Raw genomic sequence first — 14,048 nt, forward strand, 5'->3', positions numbered from 1 at the left:
TTTGTTTAAACTTGCATGGATATTACTTTTATAATTTTATAAAGTTTAACCCTGAGAAGGGACACATTAATATTTAATTTACCTCCATCTGCACTGTTTGAATTTCTAACAGCATTTAAACTAAACTAAAAACAACTCATCAAGCCTTTAAAAATTTTTTTTTAATTTCCTTTTTCATAGGGCTCAGAATCAATAGTGTTCTTGCATTTTAAGGTAAGAACATAAACTATGCTCCTGCTGTGATCCATCATGAAAACAGTGACCTGATATACATTTTCTAGGACTTTTCTCCCCACTGCTAAAAGCTTTTGCACTCACTGAACCAAGAAAATGATGGTCATTGACACACCACCCACTTTGAGTGTAAGGATGGAGAAACAAACTATTATTTGTTTTAATCGAAACACATTTACTTTCCAAACTATTTCTTTATGTATACAAGATAAATTACTTCTAAATCCAAAGTACTAAAATCTGATTGGCAATAATGATAATAGCTAACATTACTGAGTACATATTATGTACCCAGCAATGAGCCAAGCATGTCATACTCCTTTTTTCTTTCCCCCATTTAATCCTCCCAATTTGAGGTGGGTTCAACTTTTACTCCAGTTTTACAGAGGGGGTATCTAAGGCTTAGAGAGGATAAGTAACTTGCCTAAAATCACACAGTCAGTGAGGGGGCCAGGATTAGAAAACCAGACAAACTGACTTCAAAGACTGTAAATTTAAGGAAATCAGAATGCCTCATTAGGGGCTCTTTGCTTCTTGATCAAAAATAATATAGATAATACCTAAAAACAAAGTAAAAAATTTATTACATGACCTTGAGGTTGCCTCACGATACTACTTCTAATAAGACAAATAACCAGGCTTCAAAAGGAGCTGTTTGGCTATTTCCAAAATTTCCAAGATCTTGAACATGTCAGCTCCTGGCCTTCCGTTATCAGTGGGAAACAGGCAAGCAAAGAAAGAATTAATACTGAGTGCATATAAAATGGATAACTAATAAGAACCTGCTATACAAAAAAATTAATAAAATAAAATTCAAAAAAAAAAATAACAAACTGAGTGCAGGAGCATTACTGCAGAGCACAGGCTGACTTTCAAAGCAACCAATCTTCCCTTCCCCCTGCAGCCTTCTGCATAATGGTGGCATTACGTAAGAGATGGGCATGGTTCATATCAACAGTACCCACAATAAACCATTTACCTTACACAACTGTTCCATCTGAAAGTCAGCTAGAAGAGCAGCCTCAAACAGTAAGAGGAGCCTTAAACTACTTAAATCCATAGATTTAAGTAAGGCAGCTAAGCAAGCTGATACAAATAAAAATTCACTAAGGACAAAACGAAGAGGGAGAAAAGTCTTGATTATTTTGGATCCAACAGCATTTGGGGGGAATTTTGTACCACAGAACTCTGGAAGGCAAGGCAAGTCCAAACAGTTTAAATGTCCATTATGTTTAATCACAGCTGGGAGTTTATTTATGTAATACAAACCACTGGATGCCTACTAAAAACCCAGAGAATAGAGCATGCTATAATACAAAAATTTTCAGGCACCTTTAAGGAGCACATTGAAAAAAATCTTAAAACCAATAAAAGGCAAAACAAAAATCCTGGTCAACAGATTCATATTTTCCTTCCACATTTCATTTATTGTTCTTTACAGGGACTGTGTAAATGCACAACATGGAATAACCATGCTTTCAAAATCTATTTTATAAAAGCAAAGTGATCCATGACAAAGGATGCTCCCTTTAAGCAGCTAGGCTTGGAGGAGTGGGAGGCTGGGGAGAAGACAGGGAGAAAAAGAAGGTGTAGGAAAGATGAAGAGGAGAAATGAAAGGGAGAGACAGACTGACAGAGTATCTCTAGCTCCCACGCTGAAATACATATAGCAAGGACTGACCCTCCTCCACGGTGCAGTGCTGGTGACTGCTCGGCATGTTTCTGAGTGAAGTAGAACATAGCAGCTCCTGGGGAAAGCACTTAACACTTGGAGATTACACGCATAATGAGTTTGTTCTTTTAAAACAGTCATGCTGAGCGCTTCGCAGAAATAAGATGAGGAAACCAAGGGTCAGCTTGAACTCTGCTTACTGTATGAAGGGAAAAGAACATTTTTTTCTCCTAAATGAGAAATAATAGCTGGCAAAACTCCACCAGTAACTACTGAAGATTAATTATATAGCGAAACAGACCCGGTCATAATCAAAATCAGAGCGCTAGACAGACGGTTTACCTGCTATGTAGATAGAACACTGCTAACATTCCCCCATTCTCTTTCCAGATTAAATTGCTCTGCTGATCCCGATACATAATTACTTCAGAAGTAACTGTGTCTAAAGAATCCCTAAAAGGATATCTATTTCTAGGTGTTAAATAGGTTTGTAAACTAAGAAGCAATAAATACACCAAATGGACTTTGGAGGGGACCCACCCCTCTATCCAAAGCCCACCTTGTGTGCTACTATGTTCCTGCCACACTGAGCCTGTAGGCGCTCAGGCCTAATAAGTAAAATTCAAATGTTGAGATGACCAAAATCTAATTGAAAAAAAGTGGGCGAAGACTATGAACAGTTTACGAAGGAAGAAACACATATGGCTCTTGAACAAAAAGATGTTGGACCCCATTCTTAATCCATGAGAACTAAAACTGCGCCCCCCCAAAAAACTGTACCATTTTTCTTCACTTCCTATATTGTCAAAATCCCAGAAGTTTGATAACACACTGAACTGAGGTAACCGTGAGGAAACAGGCACCCTCATGCAGTGCTGGTGGGGATGTAAACTAGGCCACCACCTGTGGAGGCCGTCTGACATGATGTCCCGAAATGGCAAATGCATACCCTCTGACCAAGAAGCTCCAAGAACTTAGCTAGGACAAACGCACTTGCACAGGTGCAAAAGTCATTAATTGCAGCTTTATTTCTAACAGCAACAGGTGACTGACTAAAGACATTTTATTCAGAAGTGAGACTCCTATGGGGGGAGAGATAAATGAGGAGTTCGGGATTAACGTGTATACACTACTATATATAAAATAGATAATCAATAAGGACCTATTGTATAGCACAGGGAATTCTACTCAATAATCTGTAAAAACCTCTATGGGAAAGGAATCTGAAAAAGAATGGATAAATGTATATGCATAACTGAACCACTCTGCCATACACCTGAAACTAACACAACATTGTAAATCACCTATACTCTAATATAAAATAAAAATTAAATTAAAAAAAAAAAAGAATTGAGACTCCTATAAGCTACTTACAAAAGAAAAAAAAGAATAACCTCGAAGTCTTAATATAAAAAGATCTCCAGGACACATTGTTCAAAGAAAATAATAAAGACACTAAAAATATATATATACTATGCTACCACTGGAAACTGAGAATACATAGTCACATTTGCTTGTATTCATATTAAAAAAATGTTTGGATGTACATCAGAAACAAATAGCAATGGCTGAGGTGGGGAGAACAGAGTCGAATAGGACTGATGGGAGACAAGAGGAAGATTTTTTCCTTGCATAACTTATTTTTTATTTTTGAACCTATTCAAATATTAAGCATTTTCAATGCAAAAAAGCAACTGTAAAAACTGTAGCTTGTCTTAATCCTCCTACCTTCCCATTTCTTTACTCCCTTCCAGAGTCAAACATCTGGAAAGACGTGTCTCCCTGTACCAGATACACTCTGCCACCTCCCATCCACTCTTCCACCACTTCATTTTGATGAAGACCTTCAACCACTCTCCATTCCCCGGAAACCACTTTCACCAAGGGAGCTGATGCCAAATGCCACAGACAGTGCACCATGCAGTCACTTTTTTCTTTACGTTGTGGATAGCGTCACTCTCCTGTTTTCGTCCTTCCTCCCTGGCTGCTCTACTTTATCCGTTCCCATCTGCCCTCCCGGAAGTAGAGTTCCTTAGGACTAGATTTTGGTTCCCGTGTCATCTATTCACTGGATGGTTCCAACCATACCTCTCACGGTTTCAAATACTACCAGTGTACTGAGAGGTGATACCAAATTTATTCTCCCAGTTCAGACATCCATCTGAGCTCACTCTACAACTCATCTGGTAACATCTCCACTGGAACATACTGAAAAAATATTAAACTGGACACAGACCATTTCCAAAACTGAACCCTCAAATTTTCAGGTTCTGGTTAGGAAAACAGAAACCACTCTAGGCGTTAAGATGAAGAATAATTAATACAGAAGTGTGGTTACATGGGCGATGGAAAAGCCAAGACACCCAATGTCTTCACCAAATGGGGCAGGGTGAAGCGACCAGGAGATGAGTAACAGCAGGAAACCACGATCAGCCTAAGGGCTGGAGGGGCTGACTGGAAGCGCCCAGAAGCTGTGGTCACTGGCAGGAGCAAGAGTACCAGGAGCCTCCCATGGGAAAGGAGCCCTGCAACCAAGGGAGGGGCTGAGAGGGGCTGGAGCCACAGGAAAGAAACTGCCACTTCCCGGAGCCCAACCCAGAGCAAAGAGAGTGGGAGGAAACCACCCTACTTCCTCCCTACTCCCATCCGCCAGGCTTCCATTAGCGCCTCCTACTGGCCAAATCCAACCACAAAAGCCAAAAGGGAAGGAGAGTGAAATGCAGTTCCATGCAATACAGAGGACAGAGGAAATCAGGGAATTGAAACTGAGAGCCAGCAGGCAAATGACTAAACCTTCCATCTTCCAGAATTCCCCATCTCCATAAATGGCATCTCAGATCTAAGAGTACATCTCGGTGTACTCATGCTGAAACCGGAAACCTGGGAGTCATCATTAATCGTTCCTTTCACCTCACCATCTCCCACAGCAAATCCAACAACTCCCAAAGGATATTACTGCCAAAGAATGTGAATATGTCTGCTATTTATCTCCACGGCTGCCACCCCTGGATAAGTCTCCTCCCTCCCTATGGCTGCCATTACGGCAATTATGAAAACTATCAATGAACCAAAGGGAAGCAAGAGTTGTTTTGTTTTAACTAGATTATCATGGATAATCTATACATGTGGACAATGAAAACTGGGTGAATAAGATATACACTCCTGGCAGCCAACTGCAACCATATTTTGGTAAGGAGAAAATAATTCATTAGTGAGAATTCGCTACAAACCAAAAATAGAATTGTTTAAAAATATATAATTGTATCTTTTTTTTTTTTTAAAGATCAACTCAGTAAAATAAAATTCCAGTTTATTGTTGGACAATAGTGTTTCACACATACATCAAGAGACCAAAAAAAATAAACAGTCACTTCATAGAAAAAAAAAAGGGGAAAAACTTAATCTTTTATCTTTGGCCTTTATAACCATCTCATAAAACTACTTATAGTACAGCTAAGTACATACCCCAAAAAAGTTACCGGCATCCTGGGAATAAGACTATTTTTGTTGTTGCTTTTGCTTTGTTTTTTTTTTTTTAACCCGTTGTTTTTTCTCCTTTGAGATTATAATGAACATGGTCACACAACAAGTAAAGTCTGAAGTAGGACAGAAAACACTCCACAGGCTGGTCTGGTCATCCAAGATCATTAAAAATGGCTGACCCTTAAGAGTATGTTCAAAAATAAAAATGCAAATTAAAATACAAACAAATCTTCCTTTTGAAAGCACTTTTTTTTAAATTGAAGTATAGCTGATTTACAATGTTGTGTTAGTTTCAAACATACAGCAAAGTGATTCAGTTATACAAATATATACATACTGGTATATATATATAAATCTATTCTTTTTCAGATTCTTTTCCATTATAGGTAATTACAAGATATTGAATAGAGTTCCCTGTGCTATAGCAGGCCCTTGTTGCTTATCTATTTTACATACAGTAGTGTGTATATATTAATAGCAAACACCTAATTCATCCCCCCCCGACCCCGGTTTTCCTCTTTGGTAACCGTAAGTTTGTCTCCCATGTCACCTTTAAGAAAAGCAGCAGGACCTTGAACGATCTGGGTTTTTTTCTTCTCCTGCTGCAAGTTCACGTTGTGGGTTTGGCCGGGTGGTGGGGAGCACGCGTCACCTGCAGGTGACTCTGCCCGCAGTGGGCAGCCTGGGGGTCTCTCTCCCCCAATGTTTAGATTCCGAGAGAGGAAGTGGGGAGAGAATGGCTCAGGGTGGCCTTCCGCCCCCACACCCTTTTTTTTTAGTTTAACTTTTTCTTTTTTGCTGTCTAGTCATCCTCACCGGTTTCCTGCTTCTTGGTGTCAACACTGCCATCCTTGTCACCTTCAGCTGCCCATTCGCCCAGAGCTGCCTCAGCCTCCTTGTCTTCATTCCAGCCTCTTCCTCCCCGCAGCCTCCCTCCCCCTCCTCCCCCTCCTCCCCACCTTCTTCTGCCTCACTGGCAGCCTCCCGCTCCCCATCTACCTCGTTCGCCTTCCCGTTAGCAGTATACCTCCTCCACAACTTGCTTTTTCTCCTTTAAGTCCTTGGTGATGATCTCAGAGCTGGTGTCCACGGCCATGTCTGACACGGTGGGGCACACCGGAGATCCAAGGCAGCAGACAAAAGAGAAAGTCCCAGTTCGGGGACTCTGGCAATGAAGCAGCCTGAGCCCATGTCTGCGGACGGAGGAGGCATACAGACCTGTGGCTGCAGTGAACAGGGAGCCAGCCTCAGGGACAATGAAGCGATGGCTTTTCAGAGCAGCTGACTAGTCCAATTGTATCTTTACACTCAGGTATTCCATGGAAAATTTCCTTCCTAATTCAAACATTTTAAAAGTGGTATACTGAAAAGAGTTCTATTTAGCCAAAGAGCAAATCATAACAACCTAGAGAAACCAGTCACTAGCAAATCTGCAAAACATCTGGTTGCCATTCAGATTATATACAATGCTCAACTGTTTAGCACAAATCGATAACTTGATTCATCTGCTTGGAATGGTACACTTCCATGACCAATTATAGAATACAGACGTATCTCCTTGAAGGGAAGTTTAGGTTATCTGCTGAATATTATTATCGCTAATACCAGAGCTACCTCTAGGATTTTGACCCAGCAAACTTACTGGGTCAAAACAATTACCAGTTTGGTAATCAAAAGAGAAATATCCATAGGATATTGCCAAGGGAGGAAAGATCCAGATCAAAAATAAAGCTATGGAGTAGGCATAGGTTCACTTTCAAAGTACAAAGAAGAATAACAAAGATCTATGACTGGAATAATGAAACTGACTGTGAGTGAAGTACTTTAAAGCCAGTGTCCATCAGACTTGTTAATGCCCACACCACACCAATGTTATATATTTTGACTATGACTCCCGGAGAGAAACAAAATGAGCCAATTGTATACCTAAGTGGGCATCCAATAATTGCTGTTCAATTGACTGACAGATATTCATAAATAATATCCCCAAAGGACAGTATCAAACTTTCTAAAATTACAAATATGTTTTACCAATTTGAGACAAAGAATAAGAGACAAAGAGAAGAAAAACCATTGCCTTAAAGGATATTTTGGGAAAGAAATCGATTAGAAAACCTTGCCCATTTGTCACAGTAGCTGGGGACTTCCTGAGAGAAGTGAGTATTTGATTATCTGACACCAGTGCACATAAATAGGGAGAATTAGCTTAATAAAATGAGTAAGATCATTTAACTAGAATTTGACTTGTGGAATATATTAATGTTACCACTTTTGAAAATTAATATTGATATCCCATATCTCCAAATCTACTTTTCAGATTTAAATTTTCTTTCTTTTAGGTGATTCAAAATTTTGATTGAGTCATTTTCTACTTAAAGTCAAAAGTAAAGTATTCTGGTCTTAATTTTGCTTCAAAACACTAGAGACAATATAAAAAATTATTACAATTCGGGCTTCCCTGGTGGCGCAGTGATTGAGAATCTGCCTGCTAATGCAGGGGATGTGGGTTCGAGCCCTGGTCTGGGAAGATCCCACATGCCGCAGAGCAACTAGGCCCGTGAGACACAACTACTGAGCCTGAGCATCTGGAGCCTGTGCTCCGCAACAAGAGAGGCCACGATAGTGAGAGGCCCGTGCACAGCGATGAAGAGTGGCCCCCACTTGCCACAAGTAGAGGAAGTCCTTGCACAGAAATGAAGACCCAATGCAGCCAAAAATAAATAAATAAACAAATGTGGGGTTAAAGAAATATATATTATTTATAAAAACAAAATTTATTACAATTCAATGATTTTAAAAAGGCAAATAATCTGATTAAAAATGGTCAAGAGCTCTGAATAGACATTTCTCCAAAGATATACAAGTAAATCATCATCACATGAAAAGATGCTCAACATCAATACCCATCAGGAAAATGCAAATCAAAACTACCAGGAGGGGCTTCCCTGGTGGCGCAGTGGTTGAGAGTCCGCCTGCCGATGCAGGGGACACGGGTTCGTGCCCCGGTCCGGGAAGATCCCACATGCCGCAGAGCGGCTGGGCCCGTGAGCCATGGCCGCTGCGCCTGCGCGTCCGGAGCCTGTGCTCCGCAACGGGAGAGGCCACAACAGTGAGAGGCCCGCGTACCACAAAAAAAAAAAAAAAAAAAAAAACTACCAGGAGTTACCACTTCACATCTACTAGGATGACTATAATAAAAATAAATAAAATAAAATAATAACAAGCGTTGACAAGAACATAGAGAAACTGAAACCATCATGCACTGCTGATCAGAATGTAAAACAGTATGGCTAATTTGACTATTAGTATAGCTAACAGTCTGGCAGTTCCCCAAATTGTTAAGCATAGAGTTAACATATGATCTAGAAATTCCTTTTCTGGGTGTACAGTCTAGAGAAATAAAACTATATGTCCACACAAAAAATTGTACATCAATGTCCATAGCAGCATTATCCCTAATAGCCAAGAAGTAGGAAAACCCCAAACATCCATCAGGTGATGAATGGAGAAATAAAATGTGGTATATCCACACAACGGAATATTATTAGGCAATAAAAAGAAATGAAGTAGTGATACATGTTATAACACAGATGGACCTTGAAAACCTGATAAGTGAAAGAGGTCAGTCACAAGGGAACACACGTCATACGATTCCACTTAAATGAAATGTCAAAAGAGACAGAAAGCAGACTGTTGATTACCCAGGTCTGGGAAAGCGAGCAAGGAGGACTGAGGGGTGACAGCTACAGCAGTTTGTTTGGGGCAATGAAAATGTTTTAAATTGACTATGGTGATGAATACACAAGGCTGTGAATACACTAAAAAACTACTTAATTGTACACTTCAAATGGTGTATGGTAGGAGAATCATTATCTCAATAAAACTGCTTAAAAGATACAACAACAATAACAAAATACTACAGATAAGCTTGAGCCACACCATCACCACTGTTCTCATTTCTGTGCCCTCTGCCTAAATGTCTCTTCCACCCACCTGCCCTAGCAAACCCCTACTCACCTTTCACAACTCAGGTACACGTCATCACCCCAGGAAGCCTTCTCTACCCTCTTCAGAAAGAATAAGGCACTGCTCCCCGTGTGTGCACAGATGAGCTAGTGGCACATCCTGGCAAAGATTCATAAATGTGTCCCCCCCTTAGTATGAGTCCCTCAGTTGCCTATTCATCTTTAAATCCCCAGAGCCAAGCTGAGGACTTAGAAGAAAATATGCTTTTACTGTGGATGCAGGGGAAGAAGGGAGGAAGGGAAGGGAGTGAGAGAGGGAAGGAGGGAGTGAGAGAAGCAAAGAGGGGAAGGCAGGGCAGGGAGAGAGAGTAAGAAAGAAAGGGAGGGGGAGGGGAAATGCATGAATGAACAAATGAGCAAAGTAGCAAAGATCAGGGCAGCAGAAAGGTGGGTTAATGAGTACTCATCAAGACCAAACTTCCAGGGCAAATAGACTAGTTCTTGTCAGCAATCAAAAAGTTAACTCTAGGGCTTCCCTGGTGGCGCAGTGGTTGAGAGTCCACCTGCCGATGCGGGGGACGCAGGTTCGTGACCCGGTCCGGGAGGATCCCACATGCTGCGGAGCGGTTGGGCCCGTGGGCCGTGGCCACTGGGCCTGCACGTCCAGAGCCTGTGCTCCACAGCGGGAGAGGCCACAACAGTGAGAGGCCCGCAAACAGGGACCAAAAAAAAAAAAGTTAACGCTAGAGAAATACTACTTTCAGCAGAAGCTGGGGTCAAGCTCTGATAGAGAATCTGACATTTCTTCCAGGGGATCTTCTTGCTCTAACAAGAACAAATAACAGCAGCAAGTTTTCATTCTATGGAATACTGTGTACTGACAATTTTTTTTAAATTACACTTACAAAATTATCACAGAAATAATTTTTTCATTTAATACATTATGAAATTTATACATATAATTATAGAAAAAGTAAAATTAAAATCTTATGCATTAAAAATAGATTAGAGAGCTTCCCTGGTGGCGCAGTGGTTAAGAATCCACCTGCCAATGCAGGGGACATGGGTTCGAGCTCTGGTCCGGGAAGATCCCACATGCCGTGGAGCAACTAAGCCCATGTGCCACAACTACTGAGCCTGTGCTCTAGAGCCCGCAAGCCACAACTACTGAAGCCTGCGCGCCTAGACCCCGTGCTCCACAACAAGAGAGGCCACCACAATGAGAAGCCTGTGCACCCCACTGAAGAGCAGCCCCCGCTGGGCACAACTAGAGAAAGCCCACACACAGCAACAAAGACACAATGCGGCCAAAAGTAAATAAATAAAACAAATAAATTTTTTTAAAAATAGATTAGAAGGAAATATGCCAAAATATTAACAGTAGCTGTATTTTGATAATGGCACTAATATTCTAAACATCAGGTCTTCCTAGATTCTAGAGGCTTTCAGACACGAGTCTGGGCCTGACAAGGCAGAGCTTCCTCCCCAAGCCTGATCCCAACCATCTGGAGGTTAGTAAGGTCTCTGGAGACATGTTCTATAGCATCCAAATGGCTCATCTGGAAGGGCTGGCCCCTCAGAGAGTTGACTTCGACCCCAAGGGTCCTCTCTTCATCCAATTATTCAAGAGAGGCCCACGCTGGAAGCTGCCAAGCCAAGGTTCTAACACTGCCCTTGAAGAAGGCTATATTGATAGTTCAGAGATTAGGTAATAAGGGACAGAGGTAGGCTGTTAATTATGGGAAAAGGAAGCCTCCAGTGGGAAAGAGGTTTCTGCAAAAAACAAAAGAACTCAGTGACTGATTACATATGGGAAATGACAGAGTGAAGATGTCAGGTTTCTAACCTACAAGGCTAATGCAAAGAGTGACACCAGTAACGTAAGTGGAAGCTGTAGGGAGGAGCAGGTCAGAGGAAAAGATTGTAACTTGGGCATTAGACACATTCACTTCAAGATACTATCCAGTGATCTGTGTGAGCAGAACTGTGCCACAAACAACTGTAAACGCACGACAGAACTCATATAAGGTCAACGATGTTGATGTCACCAAAAAAGACAGGCAGCAGGAACGGCAGTGAGGAGGACTCCTGTACACCAGGGGTAAAAGTCATCAAGGAGGTGGACGTATGTCACAGAGGCAGAACGGGTGGGCAGGACTTCAAAAGAGGAGTGCTTTGCCTGACTGAGTAATGGCGACAGAACAATGGGCTTCAAGTGGTAGCGAAAAGCAAAAACTATGCTGACCTCTTCTCTGCCTTATGAATCAGAGGGAATTCACCTAGAAATCACAAGTGCAATTAAAATGCTTGACTTAATTTCCTGTAGATTTCCATTTGACTATGCAATAAATTAGAACTAAAAAACCACATGTGCATAGAGTTTTACCCTTTGCGAAGCATTTTCAAATACTTTTATCTCATCTAATCTCCCCAGCAGCCCCATGGAGTAAGTATTTATGATCCCCATCTTATGGATGAGGAAACGGGGATAGAAAGATGTTGTGACTTGCAGAGAGGTGTCCTAAACTGGAAACCAGGAGGCAGGGCCAGGACGACCTGTGTCTCTAACAGGTGAACTGAAGCACTTTGCAATCTGCGCTATCTATTTCCCTTTTGAGGGAAATGTCAATGTTGCCTTAACTCCCGTGTATAGGGATTACTTCTTTCGTGATGCCTACAACAACTAAGCTTTGCACATTTAGTCACAGATTATAGTCATCTACTTTCCTCTATAGAAGATAAAGTTTAGGGCTCCCCTGGTGGCGCGGTGGTTGAGAATCCTCCTGCCAATGCAGGGGACACGGGTTCAGTCCCTGGCCTGTGAAGATTCCACATGCCACGGAGCCTCTAGAACCCGTGAGCCACAACTACTAAGCCTGAGTGCCACAACGACTGAATCCCGCACGCCTAGAGCCCATGCTCTACAATTAGAGAGGCCACCGCAGTGAGAAGCCCACACACCACAGCTGCAGAAAGCCCGCGCACAGCAATGAAGACCCAAAACAGCCAAAAATAAAAATTAATTAATTAATTAATTTGTTTTAAAAAAGAAAGAAAATAAAGTTTACATTTAGAATGCTATAAATTATCTATACTCCTCATATAAAGAGCTATGAAGTAGAAAGCAGAGACGAGAAAGCAAACATCAGGGAGCTGGATAAGAATGTAACAACTAAGAGGAGACTGGAGCACCCCTGACTGCGTACAAGGTGATGGGGGGGGGCCGAGCAAGGTCAGCAGTCACGCTGGGGGAGGTGGGTGGTATCAGAGCCCATCCAAGGGGAGGAGGCTGTCAGAGCACAGGCAGGAGGAGAAAGGCATCTGTACAGGAGGGTGACTCTGCATGGGGGCTCAGTGGATGAGAAATGAAGAAGGGAGGTACGGTCACAAAGGACGGTGGCCTGACACCAGGCGGCAGAGCCTGAGCAGAGCAGGAGCATCCACCAAGGCGTGCAACCCAGCCCAGGGTCTCAGCACCCAGGAAAAGCAAGAATGGCATCCCTGCAGGGGGCAGCCCAGAGTGGGTGTCAGAGTCGGAGCACAGTGAGATGGGCATATGCACGTAAGGACAGCCTGGTCTGTGAAGTCCAAGCCCAGCAGAGGTGACGAGGGCCGCCGCATGGAGCGGGTGGTGGCAGCTGCTCAGTGTCTGCCGTCAGACCATAAACAGGGTGAGGAAAGTATGCACGCAGGAGGATGGCCCTGCGAGGTGTTAGGAGGGTGTGCTCACAGGGCACTGGAATCCGGGAGGGGTGAGGAGGCCATCTCTGTAGGGACGCACCAAGGTGCAGAGTACAGGAGTTCCAGAGAGGTGAAAGTTTGATGAGGAAATTTACATAGCTCAAGGAACCCTCTCACAAAATACATTATTAACAACAGGAAAAAATAACCTTACAGTACAGACTCTTGGCAGACATCACATTAATCAACTGATCAAAGTTAACATCACCAATAATGGAACAAATCCAAATCAGGTGTCACTGGATAGGATGCACTAAGAGGATCAATTTTGAAGATATTCCTACCAAAGATGCCTAACTTGAACCTACTCAGGAGAAACATTAGACAAACACAAATCATGGGAGGATCATTCAATAACTGGCCTGTACTCCTCAAAAATGACAATGATAAAAAGTCAAGGAAAGAGAGAGACACTGGCCCAGATTTACAAAGTCTTAAGGAGACATGACACCTCAATGCAAAATCCTCTTGCTATAAGTGACATTACAGGCATAACCTGTGTGAGGACTGAAGAGGAGATGGTAGGGAGGTCTGAGGGCCAATTCCCATTTTTGATGGCAGTGTTGTGGTTTTTGTTGGGCAATAACTTTGCAGAAAACAGACACTAAAGTATTTGGGGGTGATGAGGCAAAAGTGAACAGCTTACTCTCAAATGGCTTAGAAAAGGAAAAGGAAAAGATTTCCTGTAGTGCTCCTGCAACTTTTCTGTAAACATCTTTTTTTTTTGAAACCAAGAGGCAATTAGAGGGACAGGCTGCTCAGCAACATAAGAATACAAGGCTGCCACCAAAAAACTGCAAGAGAATGAAAGGCATTAAAAAACATGGAATATGACTATCCACATGGAAGTATTTTTTCTCTGATAGGAAAAGAAGAATCAGTTTTATGGGAACAATGTCAGTGGCAGGACCAATAAAGATTATTGGCAAACTGGGTTTTTTGTAAATGACTAT

The 14,048-nt window shown here is 42.1% G+C and overlaps 1 protein-coding gene and 1 pseudogene across 25 annotated transcripts in view; both read right to left on the reverse strand.

Annotated features, from left to right (window-relative positions):
* Positions 1 to 14,048, reverse strand: part of CDKAL1 (CDK5 regulatory subunit associated protein 1 like 1) — a 657,591-nt gene that overhangs the window by 561,369 nt on the left and 82,174 nt on the right. The window lies entirely within an intron of this gene.
* On the reverse strand, positions 6,192 to 11,821 carry LOC136794906 (prothymosin alpha-like; annotated as a pseudogene).

The sequence above is a fragment of the Kogia breviceps genome, chromosome 10 (genome assembly GCF_026419965.1).
Source record: "Kogia breviceps isolate mKogBre1 chromosome 10, mKogBre1 haplotype 1, whole genome shotgun sequence".
NCBI classification, from domain to species: domain Eukaryota; kingdom Metazoa; phylum Chordata; class Mammalia; order Artiodactyla; family Physeteridae; genus Kogia; species Kogia breviceps.